Genomic DNA, 9,680 nt, shown 5'->3' with positions numbered 1-9,680 from the left:
TAGCTTTACACAGCTGTTCCCAATCTATCCTATTAGCAGTCAGGAGATAAGAAAATGAGTACCTACTTCACGTAAGTCATAATTTACAGGTAAATTTAATCTTCTAAATCTAGACTTTTCCACCCCCTGTCTTTTCTGGCGTTGAAGGGACCAGGTGAAGCGGGATAAACCATGTGTGGGAGAGTGGGCAATTAGTGGCATGGGCACTCTCCCAACTGTTTTTAAACTCCGCTTGGAGAACGAGGCTTCACGGTGGCCCCATACTCTGAAGTTACCCAGGAAGGGGTGTCCCTTACTTCAGAAGAAAGGGCGAAGGAAAGGCGAAGAGAGCCCACAGGGATATAACAGGATAATCCTTCCCTCCCGCACGCCTCTCTCTCCCTGCCCACCTACCGCCACAAGCACCAACCCAGCGAACACGCCCCGCCTCCTTCCGGCTTGTCGCGGCCGCCGCCGCCGTGTGCGCAATGACGTTTCAGTCTCCTGCGGACCCCGGAAGTGCAACTGGAACTTGTTCGGGGCGCGGATCCGGAGAGGGAAAGTCGTAACAACCGCACGAGGGAGTTCGGCTGGCGAGCTGGAAGGCCACGCCTCCTCCCGCCTCCCCCCACAGCCCTGTAGCTGGGGGCAGAGCTCAGGTAGGACCTGCGTTTGCCGGGTTGTGAGCTCCGGGGGGGGGGGGGCAGGCCTGGGCCGGAATCAGAGGAAGAGGCTGGCCTTGGTTCGTCTCGGGCGGGGGTCGCTGGCGCCGCGTTTCCTGCGGACACTTCTGCCCTGTGTCCAGGACCCCACTGATGGGCAGCTTACACCTGCCATTTCCACTTCCGAGGCGGGGCAGGACACGTGTGTTCCCTGGATGAGTCGCCTTACTCTTGGACGTTTGGGGTTCTGGGAGCCTGGAGACTGTAGCGTAATGGGCCTTTCTAAGCTTTCTCAGGTGGGGAGGTTTGGTGGTTCTCTGGTTGAAGATTTTTCTACAAAAATGATCATCACCTGCCAAACCTTTACCAGAAGACATTCGCTGTAGACAGAAGATGAAAGTGCAGTTATAAAATGCTCCCCAAACTTGTAACATGCATGGGCGCTGGTGGGACATTTCACTGGGATGAATTCTTAATTGAATACTTTTGACTTTGAAATAAAGTTAGGTATATTTTGGAGGCAGTCTTCTCTTTCCCTCATCCAGAGATTTAACATATTCTTCTAGTGCTCCAGAGTGTGTATTTGTTATGCCAAGTAATTGGTTACTTAATGTCTGGCTGTATTTATTGACAGTCTTGTTGCCTTTGTCTGTTTCCCCAAATCCTCTGAAAAGTTGCAGAGGGAAAATCCTTTGGTTTTCAGGCTAGCGAGTGCCTTGTACCGTTTATCAAAACAGGTGAAATGTGATGCAATCGACGGTATCTTTTTGTCTTAAAGCGGTGTTAGAGGTGTATTCTTCGTGCTTGTTTTTTATCCCTCATTGTGAGGGACAGATATACTGTATTCATTTGATGTATTTAGAAAATAAGCCAGGGAGCAGTTTTTTGACATACTGGTACCAGGCTTCTCTCTGACTCTTTAAGTGTTCCTTCCACTTAAGCCTAAACCGGGAATGCTCTGGAGGGCTTAGAAGCAGTGGCTGTTGTGTGAAGCTGGTAAATGGTAGAATAGCACCAATGCCAAGAGGGCAGCATGACCTATGAAACCGTAACCATGCACCCACTCATTCCATTAAAAGGTATTTATGGGCCATCTTCAGTGTGCCAGGTGGTATTATAGTTGCTGGGCTTCCAATAGTGAACAAAATGGGCGGTCTTTGTTCTGAAATTTACACTGTAGCGGATAGAGGAGGACAGTTAGCAAGTAGATATATCAGGTAGTGATAAGGGCTATGAAGAAAAATAAAGCACGTTGAGGGGAGAGAGAATGATGGCGGATGCTGTTTTAAATAGGGTGGTCAAAACCTGCCTCTCTGATAAGAGGACTTTTGAGTAGAGATCTGAATGAAATCAGAGAGTGAGCTCTGCAGGTATGTGGGTATGTGTTTTAGGCTAGGAAAAGGCCCTGAGGCAGGAATGTATTTGGTATATCTTGGAATAGCAAGGATATAGGCATGGAGGCGTCAGTGTTCAAAAATCTCAAGAATATTTACTCAGTGTTTTGTATGAGCCTGAGAGATCTTTTTTATTGACAGCCTGTTTTTCTCAGCTTTCCCAGGCAGACCTCTATGAGGATAATCTGATGTCTTCAGATACATAGAGATGTTTCCAAACTTTTCATTAGTGCAAACAAAATTAAGCACTATTTACTCAGTTGAACATAACTTGAGCTGTCTGTTTTAGGGTCAGATTGGGTTTGTACAGTGGCCGTGGATAACTAAGTAGCAAGTGAAATAAGCTAACTTATGTCAACTTTACTTTTCATTTCTTTTTTTTTTAATTGTGGTAAAATATACATAACAAAATTAGTCATTTTAACCATTTTTAAATGTACATTTCAGTGGAATTAAGTACATTCACATTGTTATGCAGCTGTCACTACCATCCATTTCCAGATCTTTTCATCTTTCCCATCTGAAACTCCGTACCCATTAAACATTAACTCTCCATTCCCCTCTCTCCTCAGCACTGGGCGACCACTAGTCTACTTTCTCTATGAATTTTCTGTTTCTGCTCTAGATACGTCATATAAGTGGAATCATAATGACATTTGTCCTTTTGTCACTGGCTTATTTTACTTAGCATAGTGTCTTCAAGGTTCATGTATGTTGTAGCATATGTTAAAATGTTCTTCCTTTTTAAGACTGAATAATATTCCATTGTATATATAGACTACAATTTGTTTATCCATTCATTTGTCTGTGAATGCTGGGGTTGCTTCCACCTTTGGGCTATTTTGAATAATGCTGCTATGAACATGAGTGTGCAGATATCTGTTTGAGTCTTCTGCTTTAATTTCTTTTGGTTATATACCCAGAAGTGGAAGTGCTGGATCATGTGTTAATTCTATGTTTATTTTTTTAAGTATTGACATTATTAACAACAATGGCTACACTATTTTACATTCCTACTGGCAATGCATGGAGGCTCCATTTTCTCTGCATCATCACCAACACTTCTCCATGTCCTCACCAAGCACATTTTCTCTCTTATTTTTTTTTTTTGAATAATAGCCATCCTAATGGGTGTGAAGTAGTATCTCAGTGGTTTTGACTTCCCTACTGGTTGGTGATATTAAGCATCTTTTCATATGCTTTTTGGCCATATGTATATCTTCTTTGGAGCACTATTCATTTAAGATCTGATTTTTTTTTTTTTTTTTTTTGGCTGTGCCACATGACTTGTGGGATCTCAGTTCCCAGGGATTGAACCCGGGCCATGGCAGTGGAAGCCCAGAATCCTAACCACTAGACCACCAAGGAACTCCCCTTAAGGTCTGATCTTAATAGAAAATTTTGCAGGTTTTTTTGAGTAAATTTTTTAAGGGTTAAGAAAGCAGCCACCTTGTCTTCTGTTACTTTTTTAACCCTAAAATACTGTAGTTGTAAAAACTTAAATTGTCTGTAGACCAAGTATCTGCAGTAACTCCAAACTTAGAAGTAAAAGAAACCATAAAGCATCTTTTGTAACAATGAATGAACCTCTGGGTATCAGACTGTGATGAAAAGAGTTCTGAAAAGCCAAAGATCATCCCCACCTGCTTTGATTCTTTTTTCTTTTTATTTAGAAGGAAAGGAGTGTATCATTTGGCTGACTGTGGCTGTGAAGTAGATCTCTTTTTTTCTGGTAGCTGAGAAGAGCAGGAAAAGAGAGAAAAATGTTGAAGAAACAGAAAAAGAAGTGTTAGCAGTTGGATGTAGCTAGATGGAGAATGGCAAAGGAGATCAGTAACAGTAATGGACCGTAAGCACCAGAACTGACAGCAGAAGAGGGGGACCTGGCAACAAAGTGACAGAGTAATATAGCTCTACAGATTGGAATGGGATGGGGGACAGGGTGAAAGTGCAAATCACCGGCTGTATCTCAGCATGTGGTTCTGAAGTCAGCCACCTGGCCTTAAGTGATTCAGTAAGACCTACTGTATACCAAGTAACATATGTCGGTTCATCTGGTTCAGCAGTTAGTATTTGGAGGGTGTGCAGTGTATACAGTCCTACAGAAGTAAACTAAGTTGTTCAGACCATGTATCACATCATTTCCAACCATAGAGTAATGAGGTTTGAGTAATTTAATGAGTAATGTGTAATTTAACAATGTTCAGCATTGTTAAGAAAAAATTTTTTACATTATCTGTTTAAGAGAGGAAGGAATTTTTTTATTCAGAATGGCTGATGACCCATTAGTGCAAGGTAACACATCTTTTTTTTTTTTTTAAACTATTGAATGTTTTGTACCCTATTGTTTATTAAATACTCTTTGGGTACTGCATTTAGCTAACTGTTCCAGTTATAAAGCTTATTTAAGTTGATTACTTTGCTTTGATTTAAAGTAGTGAATGAAAAATTGTACCACATTTTTGCTTATCACTCTTTGACAAATTAAAATTGATTAATTTGCTACAGATGAGGTAGCAGATGACTGACTTGCTTAACATTTTACAGCTAAGTTAAAGATAATTTAGAGGTAACAGTGCTGTGCTGCTTTCTCTGATATTGTATTCTTGTCTCCTTTTTTTTGAGAACAGTTCATTTTTGCAATATAGATACTGCAGTATAGATAACAGAGATAATTTTTACTGTAGGGAAAAACATCACTGTGAAGACAGATCATTGAAGCAAAGCATTTATTGTGTGTTTGTTTCCATTTCTTTATAGCAGATTGAATATTTTAAGCGTGGTCTAGGTTGATAATATACTTAGGGTTGATTTGCTCAGAGGTTAGAGAGGTGCTAATAAGACTAAGATTGTGGATTTGGGCCTTGTAAGGCCCTTTAATAGCTAATTAAGGGAATGATAGCAACTAATACCCAACATTGTAACTGCCAATGGCTGTGGGATGTGGCTACTATTCCTATCCTCTGCTAATCACATTGCCATTATCTGTGATAGGTATAAGAAAGCAACATGAAAGATACTATATGTGGCTCAACAGACACAGTATCTCTATTTAAAAAAGAATTTGGAGTTAATATCCAAGGTAATGAAGGAGTGTGATACCCTTTTCATTTACAAAGCATAGCTTAGTTTTGTGTGCTTTGTTTAGAACATGGAACAAGCTAGAATTGTGACCAAGATTATAACTCGAGGTGATGCAGTTTAAGAAGTTGAAAAGTTTGATTAATTGATAGGTGAGATGCTCTCTTGATTTGAATTACCCCATTCTTCTTGATATCATCGTTTTTGTCTGTACTATGGAAATGACTCTGTTACTAACTCAAGTAGTTCGGGAATTAATCAATCATCTTGGTCCATTTGGTTTAATACCCTTTAATGTAGTTGGAGTATTTATCTTAAATGGTAATATCCAGGAATTGGTTGGGTGGCAGAGAGGAGAGGAAGGATCAGATCAGGAGGTAAAGGAAGTATTGGCAGAAAAGAAAGGGGGTTTGTCAACAAGTGTTAGCTGAATGGGGATTGGGCACTGGTCTCGAAAGAGATGGGGAGAAGGGAGGGATAAAGGAACAGGGAAGGGCCCAAGATCTACATGAACTGAAATATGAGGCAAGGAAAACAAGACAATAGTTAGGCAGGGTCTCAGTTATCTGAATCAGTAAAAGATGGATACCTAGTCATAAGGCAGTCTGGACCCCATACTTGAGGATCTTATGTGCTGGTTGGGGTGTCTGCTATAAAGACAAGACTTCAGCAAAATTTTTTGTATTATGATAGAAGTATGTATAGGATGGTATGGGAGAGGCACAATGCCTTACCTGGGGTTATTGAAAGGCTTTGTGGAGAAAATGATACCTAAGTTGAAAACTTAAGGATGAGTCATTTAAAAATAAAGTGGATGGGCTTCCCTGGTCGCGCAGTGGTTGAGAATCTGCCTGCCAATGCAGGGGGCACGGGTTCAAGCCCTGGTCTGGGAGGATCCCACATGCCGCGGAGCAACTAGGCCTGTGAGCCACAACTACTGAGCCTGCGCGCCTGGAGCCTGTGCTCCGCAACAAGAGAGGCCGCGATAGTGAGAGGCCCGCGCACCACGATGAAGAGTGGCCCCCGCTTGTCGCAACTAGAGAAAGCCCTCACACAGAAACGAAGACCCAACACAGCCAAAAATACATAAATAAATACATAAATTTAAAGTGATAAATCTAAGAGATTTAAAAAAATAAATAGTGGAAAGGGTTTCTAGACAGAAGAAATAGCTCTCAGCAGTCTGGTATTTGTAAAACACTAAAAGGAATTTGCAACTACTAGAGCAGAAAGTTTGATTGTAATGAGAGATGGAGTTGGAGAAAGAGATAGGAACCAAGTCATGGGGGGAGGGGCAGAGGATGTGAGGAGAATGTTGTATAGTTTGATAAGGGGCCTGGACTTGCCTCTAGGCAATAGGAACTATTGACTGGTTTCTCTTGTCTCCTGTATGGTAAAGGATTTAACCTTGCCCCAAAAGAGGTCTGCCCTTTGCCCTCAGCTTCTGGATGGTAATCTCTAGTATTTTTGTTTTCCTTGGAGCTTTGGGTCACATCGTCTAACAGTGTGATTTAGGGTAGAGGCTGCCCGTAGCCAGATAGACTATATGACTTAGGGTAGGGGCTTTGGGTCCCTTGGTATCAGTTGACCGGGAAACTGAGATCAACCATGTGGGCAGTCATTCAGTCGTGCCTGTGTAATGGAGCCCCAATAAAACTCTGAACACCATGTCTCCTGTTAGCTTTCCAGGTTGACAATAGTCTGTGCATATTATGACATATAGTTAGCAAGAGAACAACATGTCCATAACTTCACAGAGAGAGGACATCAGCAGCTCTATGTTTGGTACTCTCCTGAACTTTGTCCGATATGCTTTTTCCCTTCCTTGGTGTTAATCTGTATTAATTTTCCTGTGGTAAACTATAATCATGAGTATAACAGTTTTCAGTGACTTCTTTGGGTCTTCCTAGTGAATTATCAAGCCTGACAGGGCTTTGGGAGTCCTTTGAACTTGTAATTGGCTTAGAAGTGGAGGTTATCTCTTGTGCTGACTGTGCCATCTAACTGTGTAGTTGTCCAAAACCTTTCACATCTCCTTTCTCTGCTTCTTCCTTCCTCTGATTAGGGATAAGAATGGCTTTAGCATTTGAAAGCAGGGCCAAGTGAACTGATGATGTTGAAGCACCCTATCTTCTAAGATTGAGGCTGTTTGGAAAAGTATCAAGAATGTTATAACACAAATGTTCCTACACATGATGTTATCCCTTGATACTTTCTAATTGCTGTGGACTCAGTTGCATTCTCTCAAAATTCGTATGTTGAAGCCCTAACCCCCCAAAAGTAATTAAGGTTAAATGAGGTCATATGGGTGGGACCTTGATCTGATAGGATTGGTGTCTTTCTATGAAGAGACACCTGAGATCTCACTTGATTTCCCTCTCTGTCATGTTAGGACACAGCAACAAGGTGACTGTCTAAAAGCCAAGAAGAAAGTTCTCACCAAAATCCAACCCTACCAGACCTTGATCTGAGATTTCTAGCCTTCAGAACTGTGAGAAAATAAAGTTCTGTTGTGTGAGCCACTCCAGTATTTTGTTATGGCAGCTGGAGCAGACTAATACACCAGTTCATGACTGATCTTTTCTTTTTCTTAATCAGCGGTTGGGTTCCGTGTGCTCTAGTGGAAGAATGTTAAGAGTTCGATGAACTCAGTTTCCCATAGACCCACTTTAAAGTTGAATCATCTGAAATTGTTCAAAAACTTGAAAGAAAGAAAGGCCTCAAAGAGGACTTTTAGATTATATACCATCTAAAGTGATTGAGCAAAAAAGTTGGTACATGGAAGTAGAAGAAAGGAAGAAGGAAAAATGGAATGAAAAATGATAGGTGGTAGGGTCTTTCCTGTAGGTTGGATTCTGGCCTGAACTTTATACAGGATGGCTCTAGGTTTGGTTCTAGGATCCAACAAAGTTGGTTTTACTGGAGACCATTTTGGACCTCTTTCGTCCACCATCAAAGCATTTTTGATCTGTAGCCTGTTCTTTTAGGGTCTTTTCCTACTTTTTTCTAGGTGACTAATATGATAAAATCAATTCATGCTAATGTATTTCACAGGTAATTGTAAGAGTATTTTTGTTTATAGGTAATATTTCATTATTTTGAAACAGTGTGAGTGATTTAATGGTGAAATTTAATCTGCATTAGGAACACTGCAAGTACTTCTAAGAAACTAGATGGCTCCATTTTATCATTGAAAACATCCTAGCATCATACAGATTAGTTTCACTTCCCTAAAAAATCCTCTCTATTATGCATATTCAGCCATCCTTCCTCCGTAACCCCTGGCAACCACTGATCTTTTTAGTCTCCATAGTTTTCCCTTTTCCAGAATATCATATAGTTGGAATCATACAGTATGCAGGCCTTTGCTGGTTGGCTTCTTTCACTTAGTAATATACTTTTAAGTTTCCTCCCTGTCTTTTCATGACTTGATAGCTTTTTTTTTTTTTTGAGTGCTGCTGAATAATATTCTTTTGTATGGATGTACCACAATTGATTTATTCATTCACCTACTGAAGGACACCTTTGTTGTTTCTAAGCTTGGCAGTAATGAATAAAGTTGCTATTAATATCTGTATGCAGATTTTTGTGTGGACATAAGTTGTCAGCTAATTTGGGTAAGTACCAAGGAGCATGATCCTGGATCATATGGTGAGAATATGTTCAATTTTGGAAGAAACTGCCAAATTGTCTTCCAACATAGCTGTATCATTTTGCATTCTCACCAACAATGAATGAGAGTTCTTGTTGCTCCATATCCTTGCCAGCATTTGGTGTTGTCAGTGTTAAGGATTTTAGCCATTCAGATAGGTGTGTAGTGGTATCCCATTGTTGTTTTAATATGCAATTCCTTAATGACATGATGTTGAACATCTTTTTGTAAGCTTATTTTCCATCTGTATATCTTCTTTGGTGAGGTGTCTGTTCAGGTCTTTTGCCCATTTTTTAATTGGGTTGTTTTCTTATTGTTGAGTTTTAAGAGTTCTTCATATATATTGAATAAGATACCTTTATTAGATATGTCTTTTGAAAATATTTTCTCTCAGTCTCTGGCTTTTTTCATTCCCTTGACAGTATCTTTTACAGAGAAAGTCGTGGCTCCTCTTTGTTTAACAGTCCTTTTATTAGTTTATTTCTGGCTTCTCATGTTTTACTGTTAGCAGCAAAAAGAACCAGGTGGCACATTCAGCACTCTAGTTGGAAATCTCCTTGTTAGATCAACCACTTCATGAGGTACATTTTCTACTTTCCATATAATTCCATGGGATACTGAAATTGCTGCCACTACATAACAACCCCTTCCTCGAGTTTCCAATAACTTACTTTGCTTTCTTGCAGGTCCTCACCCACAGCCTTATCAAAGACCATGGGGCGTCTATTAACAGATTCTTCGGGCTGCTGTAGGCTTTCTCTAACACTCTTTTCAGAGCCCTCTGCCTGGTTCCTCAAGCCATTCTTGAGCTTTTTGGTATGGCAGCATTCCACTTCCAGGTACCAGTTGGTTTCTACTGCTGCCCTAAAAGTAGTTGCAGTACTTAGGTTTCTGTAAAACAAATCACGTGGT

At 40.6% G+C, this 9,680-nt stretch overlaps 1 protein-coding gene across 3 annotated transcripts in view; it reads left to right on the top strand.

Moving 5' to 3' along the window:
• Positions 1-495: 495 nt before the first annotated feature.
• ARB2A (ARB2 cotranscriptional regulator A) overlaps positions 496-9,680 on the top strand; it is a 416,169-nt gene continuing 406,984 nt past the window's right edge. For all 3 annotated transcript variants that reach the window (XR_009502347.1, XM_059916776.1, XM_059916775.1), the window contains exon 1: positions 496-638. The gene's annotated coding sequence lies outside the window, so the exon portion shown is untranslated. The remainder of the gene's footprint in view (positions 639-9,680) is intronic.

Source organism: Balaenoptera ricei, chromosome 3 (genome assembly GCF_028023285.1).
Source record: "Balaenoptera ricei isolate mBalRic1 chromosome 3, mBalRic1.hap2, whole genome shotgun sequence".
Classification (NCBI taxonomy): domain Eukaryota; kingdom Metazoa; phylum Chordata; class Mammalia; order Artiodactyla; family Balaenopteridae; genus Balaenoptera; species Balaenoptera ricei.
The sequence above is the reverse complement of the archived record's forward strand: the minus strand, read 5'-3'. Positions and strand labels throughout refer to the sequence as shown.